Here is a 15,245-nt window from a genome sequence, read left to right as displayed (position 1 = left end):
GATTAGGGATCAGAGGAGTTTTTGAGCTCTGATACCATATAGAGATTATAATTGATACTAGAAGTGATGATTTTTATTCATAGATACGTATGCCTTATATAGGTTAATTGTAAAGTTGAGTCATCCTTATATATAGGAGAATGAATAGCAGCTAAACTAGGTATTGGACTATACTCTTGACTAAGTATTTACAACATGATTTCATCTATCTATTTATGTGTGTCTAATGGATCAGGTAGTCCATTATCCTTAATATGGTGATTATCCTACCGTAATCTCAGAGTGGTGTAGCATGTTTCAGTACATGTCATTTATTCTTTAGGACTCCAAAAGCCCTCTCTATGTCCTTCACAGCAGATTATTGTTTTTTCTGGATTTTTTTTTATAGTTCATAACAAGTATGCCTTCACAAAACTAGAGTAATCAGGGTATATTCCATCACAAAGGTAGTAACCATGTTTGTATTCTTTTCCATTCACTATGAAAGACATATCAAATGCTTTTTCGGTCAGAATATCATTGAAAATTGGAGAACATTGAAGAATATTTATGTTATTATTGGACCCTACGACCCAAAAGAACGTATGCCAAATCCACAAATCGTTAATTAGATGCAACAACTTTCAGTATTAAAGGCGGTACACTTATATAACCTTGGGTAAATTGACATCGTCATGCATTTTGTAACATCCCAAAATATAAGGCCAAAAATTTCATTTTAAATTAAACAATTATAAAACCATTTGTCTGATAACAATCATAATATCACTCATATCAAAAACCAATGTATCAATAGTCAAACATGTCATAAGAAAACATCATCAGAGTATAAATCTCAAAGATCTCCGGTGTGGAAAATGTAGTGTGATGTGCTGCGATCATGCTGACTCCTTTCGGTTCGAAGAGGAAGTACCTGAAACAAAAACTAAAAACCGTAAGCACAAAGCTGAGTGAGTTCCCCCATCATACCACACACCATACAATAGCATACTGCCTAGCATATCTGGGTGATGGCCTAACCCTTTAGTCCCTTTCAACCAGTAACTGCCTAGCATATCTGAGTGTTGGCCTACCCCTTTGGTCTCTTTCAACCGGTAACGGGGACTATTTCAGCCCCTACCACTACCATATATCATCCTTGAACATAAACATATAAGTCACATATCGCCTAGCATATCTGGGTGCTAGCCTACCCTTTCAGTCTATTTCAACCGGTATCGGGGACTATTTCACCCCTCCTACCGCTATCACATAATTGTTGGATTAGTGTCTATGCGCGTAACTATATTTGGTATGTACTTGACCCGGTTGTGCATGGTCCTTTTGGGTTGCCTTCTCCAAAGCAACTTGACAATGTAATTTCAGGAGAAAGAGAGAATATTATGGTTTATTAATATATTATAAGAATAATATATTAAAGGAGAAATCATATTTATTTAATTGGTATTGGTCATAAATTAATTAGGAATTAATTTGGTGACTAAAAGGGATTAATTAAATAAAGGGGCATAAACTGTCAAATGTATAATGGTTGAGTTTTGGGCTGGGAAACCTAATGGACTAAGGGGGAACGAAATTATGATGGGGATCCATCATATTTTCGTCCAAAGGCCCTAATCTAGAAGGTTCTATGGGCTGCTTGGTGATTAAGTTGTCCATTAGGGTTTAAACTGAAACCCTAGTAGCCTGCAGTATAAATAAGACCCCTAGGCTATGGAAATCGGCTACACTTGATTCCAAGAGAACCCTATGGCCGATTTTAGCATCTCTCACCCTCTCTCATATTGCCTTCTTGCTTGTGGGGTTTGTGAACCATTAGAGGACTTACAATTGTGACTCTAAGCTCAAGATCAAGAAGATTACAAGGATTTAAAGCCACTTAAAAGAGGTAAAACACTTAGATCTATTTTCTTAATGATAATTTCGAATTATATATGATAGATCTAGGTTTGTAAGTCTTTGATTCAAAGCATGTACAATATAGAAACCTAGATCCAAACATTAGGGTTTGTATGAGCACATAGGATTGTTCTTATGCATAAAACCCATCAATAATATCATAGCATACTAGCACATAAAGCATAACAGATAGTGGCATACCAATCAATTATCACAAATACATCCATCTCATCTATAATCAACTATTAGCGGGGTCGACATTGGTGCCTTCGACACACTTATACTGGAAGGTAACTCACCTCAAATGTCGTGAAGTAGCTGAACTGTCATCGGCTCTGAAATCAACTCCACTCAAACTCCTACATATAAAAGATCTCCTTTAATTACCCCTTTTATACTCATAACCCCTTAAGAGTAAACTTTGGTTAAGGTGAAATTCAAATCCAACACCTTGGTCAAAGTCAACTTCCTAGGTTGACTTAAATGGCCGAGTTGACCTATCAACTCGTCGAGTTCTATAAATCAGAAAACCCTGAAATCACGATCTAACTCGCTGAGTCTTTCACAACTCGTCAAGTTCCTCCTATCAACAAAATCGGGACTTCTCCAGTCATCCAAAGAGGGGTTTATTAATCGACATGATTCATTGTCAATGTTTATTATTAAGTTTTAGTTTATGTATTGACCAAAAAGGTTGGTTGATACTTGGTCGGATAAACACATATGTAGTGATAAACACATATGTGGTGATAAACACATGACAATTATTTTGGTTCCATGTAATTAATAAGTCGATCCAGAGAGGGGTTTGTTAATTGACATTTTTATTGTCAATGTTTTATCACAAAAACAAAGATATCTTTTGCAACTTAATATTACTGTCAAAAAACTTGATATTAATGTTATATCGAGATCTTGTAAACATGTCATAAATTGAATTTATTGATTAAAGTCTATGGATTAATGACCATAAATAAACTAGATTTACTTATGTTCTTAAAACAACAAATGTGAATTTTGGTATTATATCTACCAACATTGATCATATTCTTGATGCTCAATGAGACTAACTTTATGGAATGATATGAGAGCATTATGTTAGTTCTCAGTTGCATGGATATTTACCTTGCATTTCGGATAAGAGCAACGTTCTTTGAGGATGACGAGTTTGGGGGAGAAGGTTAAAAACATTGTCCTTAAGGAGGAATCAATCTTGTTTCATATTATTGCTTTAGATAGTATGCAACTTATGAATAAGGGATAGGCAATGTTTTTCAATATTTTATTCAAAATGAACAAACTCAACAACCTCAACTTAGGAGATCCCATCAATGGTACAACAAGTTTCATCAATTCATTATCTTGTTCAGTATTTGTGGTAGATATAATCGATGATTTTGTATATCTCAAATTTAGTGGGAGTAAATATATCTCTATGGTCTTCCATGTTGATGATATATTTCTTTCAATCTATTTCAAAATTAAGATCTTAGGGAAGCAATTTTTGTATTAGGAATTTAAATTCAACGAGGTGACACCCATGTTGCAAACACAAACCAGGTGACACCCTTGTTGCAAAAAGAGATAAATTTAGTGCCCTAAAACTGACGTTGAAGTTATAGAGTCATACAACATTCAATATGTTTTCTTTATATGGGAATTTGATGTATGCTCAAGTATGTACACATCCCTGTATTGTAGGGATGTTGGACAGATATTTAAGCAACCCAGTTATGGATCATTAAAAAGCATCTAAATGAGTTTTGAGATATATAGAGAACAAAAGGCTATATGCTTAAATATATGAAATTAGATATGTTGGTAATCATTTGTATTAGGAATATGATTTTATTAGATTCCAAAATGGTTATCGATCTATATCGGGATACATTTACATGCAACCATGATGAGGCATTTCATGAAATAGAACTCGATAGCTTCTTCCATAATGGTTTCATAATGTATAAGATGTTATGAGGCATCATAACATGGAATATGGTTGCAAAATTATGTCAGGAGACTACATATTATTGGTACTAAAAGATGTGACAACCAAAAAATTTGTAAATGGTAAAGCCAACCAATTCAATCAAAGTCAGTCTTGTATATGTTACCTTGTAGTCGTGCTAAGGGTTATTATGTGAGCTTTTAAGCCTCGTACACTTAGGACTTGATGCTAGGATGCGTGAGTAACGAATCTATGACTTTCTAATTGAGCCAAGAACATTCATCAAGGGTGTTCACGGCCCAACCTAGAGTTTACGGCCGTAAACTCTTGGTGGTCGGGAACTCCTCATCATAAGTATAGATTTCCTTCACTTGTTCTTCATTTCTCACATCTTCAAGTCAAGAACACTCATTTCTCTCTCAAGTATCATTAAGAACACCAAGAACACACACTTGTTCTTAGTGGCCTTTGTCACAACTGGCAATTTATCTAGGAAATTTTGTGCTCATGTTAACATTAACTATGATAATCCTTGTATCCATAACTTGATAATATGTATGATGCTCATTCAATGACAACAAATTCCATCTAGATTCATTAGTGAAGTTCAAAACTCTATACAAAGTACTTCAAATAGTCAATTATGAGTTGAAAACCCTAAAAATCCCGGTTCAAGTTTATTATGGACTAGGATTTTCTTATTCGGCCTAATAGGCCAATAATCCTTCAATTCTACTATTTGGGTCTAGAATCCTTAATTGAGTTCTAAATGGACCACATTCATAAAACTTAACATTTTGGGTCATATGGACCTAAAATGATTCATTTTATCTCTAATGGGCCAAGTCAGGCCACAACAAATTCCAATAGCCCTAATGGGCCATGAACTACATTTCTTTTATTCAAATGGGCCATGAACTCTCCTAAGGGCCCAATAGGCCAAAAAATAATTATTTGGGCCTCATGATTTCGAGCTAAGTCAAGTAATGGCCCAAACTATTCCACTCCTTTTCTTCTAGCCCAATTCTCGGCCCATGAAAAAAAAACAAAGGGGATGATATTATGGTGCCACCTCACAATTACATGGTGGTTCTCCATGCAAATTACCCTCTAAGCAAACAACAAATCTCATACATCAACGCATCCATCACATCTTCACTCTCTCTCTTCTCCCTTTTTCTTCTCGGCCGAACCACCCTTTTCACCACCTTATTTCTTTCGAAAACCTCTTAAGAAACTCTCACTAGAAAACCTCCTTCCTTCTCCAAATTTTCAAAGATTTAGAGTGTGTTTAAGGGGATTTTCACCAAAAATAATCATTCTTTGGTAAGTCCCTACATATCCAAGTTATATAACTTCAATCTTATGTTAAATCACTCCTTCTAAACATTTGTTTGTGATCATACTCTTAGAAATCTCATAAGCTCAAGATCTACTCAAGGATGGCTTGCTAGAGCCGAAACCTCTCTCTTATCTTCACCAAACCAAGAACAAACACGCAAGGTGAGTTCGTACCCCCTTGTTTTCAATTTTTACATGTTTTTGTGGGAGAAGACAAGTGTTTATGTGATAGATCTAAGTATTGTGCATGTTATGTGTGTTTCTCTTGTGAAAATATGGCTATACATACTAGATCTCGAAAGTTATAGCAAAAATGGTGATTGGTAAACTAAAAGACTCTAAACATCATACTTTATGGATGAAAGTGTTAAACATGCATGCTTGTTGAATAAACTAACAAAAACCATGTTTAAGGACTATATTTGTCAAATAAACAAAAATGTTGGGACTTTTTATAATATATACGATTTTCATAAGGGCAAAAAGGGTCACTATATTTCAAAAATGAACTTTTATGAAATTTCGGTATTAGAGGGACCATAAATGCGAATTTTTGCATAATGCGCCTTTAAATGGGCTTTACGATTCTCTTGGGCCTAAAGTGAAAAATGTTGTTTTTTGATGGACCAAAATGTCATTATATGTAAACTTGAGTCTAAAATGAAATACCCACAGTTTTTGGGCTGAAAATGACACTTATTTCAAAATTGGGCCAAAAATGTTAATTTTATGAAATTTGAGCCGAGAATGCCATTTTTATTAAATAAGGGTTGAAAATGTAAATTTATGCAAAAATGGGCCAAAAATGTCAACATATGTATTTTTGGGCCAAATCTGTCAATTATTAGACATTTGGGCTGAAAATACAATTTTTTATAAATTAATGGGCTAAAATGTTATTTTTAACCAAAATGGGCCAAAAATGTCATTTTACGTGAAATAAGTTCTAAAATGTTTAATTTAGATCTTAAGGGCCCTAAAGTGTAAGTTTTATTAATAATAAGTCCAAATTGTAGAATTATGATTTAATGATCTAAAAATACCATTATAACAAGATACCAGATTTCTTTTATAACATTGTGGGTAAACGTTTCAACTAAAAAGAACTATATGATGATGAACAAACATTATGCAACAACTGTACGACTATTGGGCCTAATACTCACTATACATGCTTATTGGGCCTTCGTGATCCATTTGCATGTTTATTGGGCCCAATACATTCATTACATGTCTATTGGGCCTTAGTGACCCAATTACATGCTTAATGGGCCTAAATTATCATTTACATGTTTATTGGGCCTTAGTGGTCCATTTACATGCTAACTGGGCCTGGACTATTCATTATATGCTTAATGGGCTTAAAGTGTCCTTTTGCATACTTAACGAGCCTGGCAATAACTTACATGTCTAATGGGCCATAGTTGTCCTTTTACATGTTGGTTGGGCTTCATCTATTCATATTAATACTTAATTGGTACGTGCAAGAATCTAAATTCATATACATTATATATCATGCAAAAATCAAATAATCATGTATTAACAACTGGGATCTATTGAGACATGTCGGTTGACACCACTGAGTGTATGATCGTAGCCTGTAGTTATAACCAAAGTCTCCTGGAGGGAGAGCGAGAATTTGTGTATAGATCTGTACGGGGGTGACTCCCCCACACCTGAGCTGTTCCCTACAACTAGACTAGGCCAATCTAGGGTGACAAACCTTAACTTCAACAAACAGGCATTTGGAAAATGCCAAGACAGGCGAATTAGTCCCTATTAAGCATGGTTATAACAACTCACATATAGATCTTTATCATCGTAACATTACGAAAATCAGAATACAAATCATGGAAATGCAAATATATAATACATCAATACATCGTCTTAAGGTTAATACCACAATACTTTTATAATCTAATAATATCGAATTTTCTAGGAAACACTATTATTCAATTACCTTCTACTTACAACAGAAAGAATACAAAGAAATTCTGGATTGCATATCTATGCATATTTTACAATGGAATTCACACATGCATTTATACTTGACTATTACATCATTTATACTTGACTATTACATCCTTCACGCTTCCTTTTCTCTCCAACTTCAGCCCTTTCCAGACCCTTTTCTTTTATTTGGGTCTCAACATTTTTGGCTGCCCAGATGGCGGCTTTCAGAGTGGTTGCTTGTTTGACTATCGGACCAAAGTCCGCTGGTAATCCATTGGCAAACTTGTTGACCTTGGAAAGTTCAGTCGGAATTAGGTATGGAATAAGCTTCATCTTCACCCTAAAGCTCGTAGCGTATTCAGTAACGCTCAATTTTCCTTTCTTCAGATTCTGGAACTCATTGTTGATTTCCAGAAGATCCTGCTCAGAGCAGTATTGCATTTTCATTTGCCCCACGAACTCTTCCCAAGACATCTTGCTAGCTTCCCCCTTGGGCATTGAACCAGCCAGTAACTTCCACCAGCTCAATACTCCAGATTTTAACAGAGGGATTGCAAGAGCGGTCTTCTGTCTGTTGCTACAGTCGCAACTTTCAAACATTGTCTCCATCTCGGAGATCCAGTCCATGACTTGCACCGGTGTCGGGCTCCCAGAAAGACACGGTGGTTTGGATGCCATGAAATCCTTGTACTTGCATCCACGTCCATCATTTCCTCTATCCTGGTTGTTTTGGCAAACTATTGGTGGGTTGGCTTGACCAACGGTCCCACTATAGTTTCCTCCTTCAGAATGCCCTCCATTTACTTCGGGCTCTTCTACTCGAATTGACAATTCCTCGCGATTTTGTCTGATCAGACGTCTAGTTTCTTCCATCTGATTATTCAACATTGCCTGGATCATCACTTGAACTCCGGCCATTGTCATTGGTTCAGGCGCTGCTGCCACAACAGGTATTTGTTCAATTACTGGTACTTGATTCCTGTTCTCATCAGCATTTCCAACTCCACTCCTCGTTCTCACCATTTTTGATCTATACACCGAATACGGTGAAATTAGATCCTTAATCACGATAGATATTGAAATCATCCTTATCACTCCGAAACGTTTATATGCTAGTTCTAATATCGTAGACGTACGCTTAGAATCCTATACACATAAGGTTTCCAGATCCGGTCGGCAACAGACCATAGATCCGAACAAATAATGTCATATACGGCAAACATATAACAATTAGCACATAATAGCATTTCAGGCAATTTTCCTAAAATAAAATAGTGCCTGTGTCAATTTAGGTGTACTACCTAAAATATAATGGACACACTCAACTCGCAATCATTGCTTAGCATTCTAAGTTTAAGTCTAGAAATAAATCCATATTCCTAGTTCGCTTAAACTAATGCTCTGATACCAACTGTGACATCCCCAATTTCACGGCCAGAAAAGACCGATTTGTTTATGCTTTGTTTTCAAAATCAGAGTGATCGTTTAAAGAAAACGGTTGCGGAATTTGTTCCCAAAATAAAATATGATAACCATTTTATCAAAACATTTCTCGAAAAGAATGTATTTTTATTAAACAATAAAACCTCGGGATGTCATGTTCGTTACAGATCAAAAACATAAACAACATAAAATAGACCTTACAATAGTTATTCAACTACTGATCTATAATCCAAAATCTCTCGTCAAGTCCGCCGACTTATACTCTTGTGTCATTACCTGTAATGAAAAGAAAACTGAGTGGGTCAGACTTGGGAGCCTGGTGAGCATATAGGGTTTTCAACCCACAATAATACATTTGTTATATTCAATTATCAAACAATCAACCCAAATACCCATCCCCATTATCTTCTTAAGGTTTCACCCTAAGAACCAACTATCCTTCATTCACTTATTCCTAAGGAATCGACACGAAATCCATTGCTGCCAAAGTTTATCTATCGAGTACTAAATCCATAGTTATCAGACGCTAACTCCATAGTCGTCGGGGTTTACTCAAGCGGCGCTAACTCCATAGTCACCAAGGTTCACTTAACAAGCGCTAACTCCATAGTCGCCAAGGTTTACTTAACAAGCGCTAACTCCATAGTCGCCAAGGTTCATCAAATAGGCACGAAGTCACATCGTTGCCAAGGTTTATGCAATAGGCGCTAACTCCATAGTCACCAAGGTTTATCTAATAATAGGCGCTAACTCCATAGTCACCAAGGTTTATCTAACAGCAGGCGCTAACTCCATAGTCACCAACTATCCCATCTACCCTTGTTCTACCCAACAATTTGTAGATATAAATACTTACACAGTTTAAATCATTTAACACCTGTATAAAACTCCAATTTCCATGTTCATCTCAAATAGACAAATAACATATAAACACATAGCACGTATCTCATAACAAATACTTCATATTGATGTGTTAGAAGAAAGCAACTACACACCCACACATATAAACAACAATATACTTAATACACTCAAACCATACTTGTATTATTATCGTGTTTATGAAAGGTAGTATACACTCACTTGATCAGAAAATGATCGGACAGCACTACGACTTGCAGAAGTAGTAATCCACCGCAGATCTGGAAGATCTCCACAAAAATCGAACTTCTCGCGGGCAGAGCTTCGGCTCGGGAACCGCACTTCTCGGGATCTTCGGGATCTCGGGACTTGCCTCGGGGCTAGAGAATAATACCGGGGCGTCGGGGTATTTCTGGCACGCAAAACGATGCAAAACGGGAGAGAGAAGAGAAGAAATTGGCAATTGGGTCGGCTGCCCTCGCATCCTATTTATAGGAGGCTGGAGCCTCGGAGTACGCGGGGCGTACGCCAGTACGCGGGGCGTACTGGTCCGAAAAACATCACTGTGTGCGTCATCCAAAGCCACTTGCTGCGAATGTCGACACTTCGGAGTACGCGGGGCGTACTCGAGTACGCGGCGCGTACCTCGGATCAGACCGGTGACTCCTTCGGATAATGCTTCCGAATTTCCTTTTAAATTTAAATACAAATTGATTAATAAACTTCGGAAATTCATATCTTCTTCATACGAACTCCGTTTTCGACGTTCTTTATATCCACGCGAAGGTGAGACTACGCTCTACAACTTTCGTTTAGACTCCGTCGGCTAATTTTGACTTTTATTTTTATTATTTATTTTTAATAGGCCGCGACAGAAAACTTCGTTATAAATTCATAACTTCTTCGTTTGACGTCCGTTCTCGCCTAACTTTTTATCGCTTCGATACCAACAACGAGATCTTCGATTCTCGTTTAGATTGCTAAGGCTAAATATCGCTCTAACGTAAATTCACTTTTTACGTCGCGCTGTGTCGTGCCGGTTCTGTCGCGAAACTTCGACAGGTCATAACTTCTTCGTTATAACTCGGATTTTGGCGTTCTTTATATGCACGGAAACCTTGTAACATATACTACAACTTAGTTAGGATTATTCATCCTAAATAATCTTCTATCAAAAAGTCATTTTTGACTCTTATTGTCTCTAAATTGACTAGCCCTGATCTACGGGCGTTACAAATAACAAGAACAAGATAACAATAATGTGAAACCACTACTTCACGGCTTAGCAATATGCTTGTTAAGTCGCGTTTTGACAAGCCCGCATCCCAACTGTTCGCTATAGTTTGGCCGGAAGGCAAAGGGGTGACAAATGTCACATCAGTTTCAACGGCAGCAGGTCATCGTGTTAAACACTTGTCGATCAGTATGGTTATAACTGTTGGATTAGTGTCTAAGTCCATAACTATTTTGGTATGTACTTGACCCGATGGTGCATGGTCCTTTTGGGTTGCCTTCACCAAAACAACTTGATTGGAGAAATATATATAGAGAGAGGATAATATGATTTATTAATATGTTATAAGAATAATATATTAAAGGAGAAATCATATTTGTTTAATTAATATTGGTCAATAATTAATTGAGAATTAATTTTGTGATCAAGTGTAATTAATTAAACTAGAGGGGCTGAATTGTAATTATGTGATAGTTACAAAATAAGGTAAGAATTATCTTATAAGTATGGTGAACGAATTTAAGGTTGGAAAGCCTTAGAATTCGAGTATGATAAGGATTCAAGGATTATCTTATTGGTTGCTTAATGGATAATCAACTAGATAAGGATAATGACTGAAACCCTATCTCTACACCTATATAAACAACCCCAAGGTCATGAATTCGGGTATCCCTTCCCAAGAGGTCCCAAATACGAATTCTAACCTCCCTCCTCTCTCCTTATACCTTCTCCACTTGCTTATGGTGTTTGTAAGCCATTAGAGGAGTGACACTTGTGACTCTTTGCTTTCCAAGGTCAATTCAAGGAGGAATTGGATTGTTATTGCTACATAACAATCAAGGTATGTTCTTAAACCTATTTACATGTGAATTCTGATTTCCATATGCTAGAATTAGGGTTCAAGTCTTGGATTCAAAGTATTTACAATAGAGAAACCTAGATCCGAGCTTTAGGGTTTGTATGAGCACATAGGATGTCTTATGACCAAAACCCATCAGTGGTATCAGAGCCATGATTGGTTTCTATTGTATTGATGCTTGATGTAACTGAAAATCGAGTTTTGGCCTCACTGTTCGACCTGACTCGGCGAGTCACTCTTGGACTCGGCGAGTCAGCCCTACTCGGCGAGTTCCAGAGGGTGACTCGGCGAGTCGGTGCGTCAGACAGTGCTTATCTCGGGATTTCTTGCTGTTTTTGCATTGGGATAATTACCTTATCATGTTAGATTAATATTAATCCGATTATATGATATATTTGACAATAATTTTAATCTAATTGAAGATATTTATCAATTAATAGGATAATTGTTTCCTTATAAGATAATTGATTAATTATTTTAAGTAAATTGATAAATTATTTTGCAAGAAATCATCAAATATGGATAATTATGGGATTAAATGTTAATTTGAATTATTTGTTATTTGATCCTTGTTGTTGTGAAAAGTTTCATATTTGGCCCTTTAGGTTTTATAGTTCAAAATTTGAACCCCAAAAAGTTTTGTTGTTTTGAAATTTAAATAGTTGAAACCCTAATGTTTTGAAAAAAGGTTTCAAAACTTGCCCTCAAGTTTTGGAATTTAAATTTTGATTAAATAGTTTAATTTTGATGCATATTTAAATTCTAATCCCTAATGTGTTGAAATGTTTCAAAACTTGCCCTCAAGTTTTGGAATTTAAAAGTTGATTAAAAGTTTAATTAGGAATGTTAAATTCTAAAACTCAAGTATAGTTTTTGAAAAAAGTTCAAATCACACCCTTATGGTTTTATTAACTAATTAAGGTGTTTAATTAAAGAGGTTTAATAAATCCATAAAAGTTTAGGTTTACAATTTAAGTAAATTAAAAGTATAATTGTTAAATTGAACCACCTAATATTTTAAAAGTGTAAAATACACCCTATACTATATATATAACATTAAAAGTCTAACATTATACATATGTATGAGTAAATGTCAGTCTTACCGTTAGTAGGCCTCATTCACGAAGCTGGTCTATAAGGGGTGTTTAAGGAAATTGCCTATAAAATGGCGATTGAATGGGTATCCACTCTTACCCACCGCACTCTTGACTAGTGGAGGGTCGTTAGCCGAACGGGTAGGATAGGACGAAACCTTCCATTATAAGTATAATGAATTATAAAAGTAACTAAATGTTTTTCAAAATTCCCAATCTTAGTTACTTAGGCAAAAGTGAATTGATGCAATTCCATGAAATTACACTTTGTGCCCTTGCGAAGACGTTAGTGGAGCGTGTGTGGTTTACCGGCACACTAAATGGGTCTAAGCAAAGGTAGCAAAGGGTGACTCAATGTTTGTCATAGTTCGGTGGAGCGTGTGTGGTTTACCGGCACATCGAATAGGTGACTGTAACATGTGAGGGCACCATGTAGTTTGCATGGTTATTCACACCCGCTTTTTGATCCTCGGCATCCCAGTCACAAACAAGAGGGGCATATCGAGATATAAACATGCCATTGAAAGTTCAATGTATCTCAAAGGATCTAGGAGTTTTCATAGATTTAAAACATAAAATTCTTTTTCGTTTTTCATGGTGGAAATTAGTGAATCGTCATTCACTTACCTTCAAATGTTCTGCAATTTGGGTTACGGCATCCCTCTCCCGAGTTGTAGAATATTGTGTTGGGTCCTAGCCTTAGTATCTCATTTGGGTGATTTACTAAGGACTCAATCAATCAACTAACTTGAATTTATTTTTCTCCCGTTTTGTAGATGTCAAAGTTCGACAACTATGGTATTCCCAAATCCCGTGGAACAAGCATTCCACATGAAGATGATATTCCACGATTCGATCGAGGATCAAGAAATCATGCTTCACTTCCTCCTCCTCCTCCTATTATTCTCCCTAACCCACAAGACTGTAAAATTGAAAGGTTCAATATCACTCAAGCCCTTTTGGCAAGTAAACATAAAGAAGGAAAGTCGGTGTGTGCACACGTCCTAGGGATAAAGTCGCGCATTGATAGACTAAAAGTGATGGGATCCGTTGTTAGTGAAGAGATGGTTGTTGATTGGGTTCTTCAATCACTTCCCAACTCATATAGTGAGTTCGTAAGAGAGTACTATATGACGAACCACAACGTGACCCTTATAGATCTCACCTATATGCTTATTGCTGCCGAATCAGCAATGGTTTGGCGCAATAGAAAAGCAAAGTTGATTGGTGAATCTGCCTTCAAGAACTCTATGGATATAGACAATGGCAATGAAAGACATGCAATGATCGAAAAGTTTGATCATAAGAGAAAGGCGATGTCTGAAGTAGTTCCATAAGAGTCAATTTGCTTTTATTGCCAAGAGAAGGGGCATTGGAGACGAAGTTGCCCTAATTACCTAAGAAATCTAAGAGATAGGAGAGTCAAAGGTATGACTGCGCTTTAGGTAAAAATCCACTATCTAACTCCATTAAGTTCCTATTCATTGATTCTTAATACATGATGTAATAAGATTACATTTGAGTGTTTTGTAGGGTCAGTGAAAAGAAAGGAAGCTTGATAAGAGAGCAAGATGAATCTAATCACAAGAGATGGATTTCGATCGCATGGACTTGAAGATTAGATTTTGAGCTTAGAAAGTTATGATAGAGTTGTTAGAAATTTTCTTTTGTATATAGTTTTCAATGGATTTTGCATTGTAAGGACAAATTTTTCCGCTGCTTTTATAAATAAAATAAATTTTGTTTGACTTATTTATTTATTTGTTTATTTCCTTGCAATAAAATCGTTATGAAAATCGGTGTTTGCATATTTCTACAACAAATGGATATGATTCTCATTTATGGTGTTTATGGAAAAGTCGATAATTTACCAAATAGGGAGAGTTTCTCATCGCCCAAAGTTTCAATTGGACAGAAATTTGGAATCGCGCAACTTGGTTGCACGATGAATGAGAAATTTCATATTTGGAAATTAGACAAATTCATTGACAAAGTGTCAAGTGAAGGACTAAGAGATCGAGTACACAAAGTTGTGTGTTGATCAAAGTACACCATAAGAGTAACAATGATATTCGTCATGATTTAGTAAATATGATTATACTTACAAGATTAAGTGTAATTCTAAATTGATTAAAGAGTTTAGATCAATAGCAGAACGAATAAGAAGAATCAAGTAGGCAGAAAGATAAAAGTTTCTCCATTCTAAGAAGATGGGAGAGTACCTTTTATGCTTTATGATAGGTCTTAATGATTAGGAACCATACCTCAATTGATCCTCTAAGTGAGTTTTAGTACAATGGTATGTCTAAGAAGAGGAATCAAGAATTGAAGAAATGGTTAAATCAATAAGTCAATCATACTTCGTTCCAATAACAAGTCTTAAAGTTAAGATTGTGACAATAAGTGAAAAGTATTAAGAAGGTTTAAAACATTCATTAAATGTGGTAAGCTGTGATGTCTTGAATAAGACAAAGACCAACTTGGACCAATTTATGAAGTGTTTTGATAAAAGCTACACTAACTCTTGAATATTTGTTTGTCAAGAAATGTTTTGACAAGAGAATCGTATATGTCAAGGAGTCAGTGGGAGTCTTAATGGTCTTGAAAGGTTTCAAG

At 36.0% G+C, this 15,245-nt stretch overlaps 1 long non-coding RNA gene across 1 annotated transcript in view; it reads right to left on the bottom strand.

Moving 5' to 3' along the window:
- Positions 1-413: 413 nt before the first annotated feature.
- Positions 414-15,245, bottom strand: part of LOC111912460 (uncharacterized) — a 32,225-nt gene continuing 17,393 nt past the window's right edge. Inside the window, exon 3 of the long non-coding RNA XR_002857172.3 lies at positions 414-913. This is a non-coding gene — a long non-coding RNA (uncharacterized LOC111912460). The remainder of the gene's footprint in view (positions 914-15,245) is intronic.

Source organism: Lactuca sativa, chromosome 5, assembly GCF_002870075.4.
Source record: "Lactuca sativa cultivar Salinas chromosome 5, Lsat_Salinas_v11, whole genome shotgun sequence".
NCBI lineage: Eukaryota > Viridiplantae > Streptophyta > Magnoliopsida > Asterales > Asteraceae > Lactuca > Lactuca sativa.
Note: the sequence above shows the minus strand (reverse complement) of the source record. Positions and strands in the feature narration are given on the sequence as shown.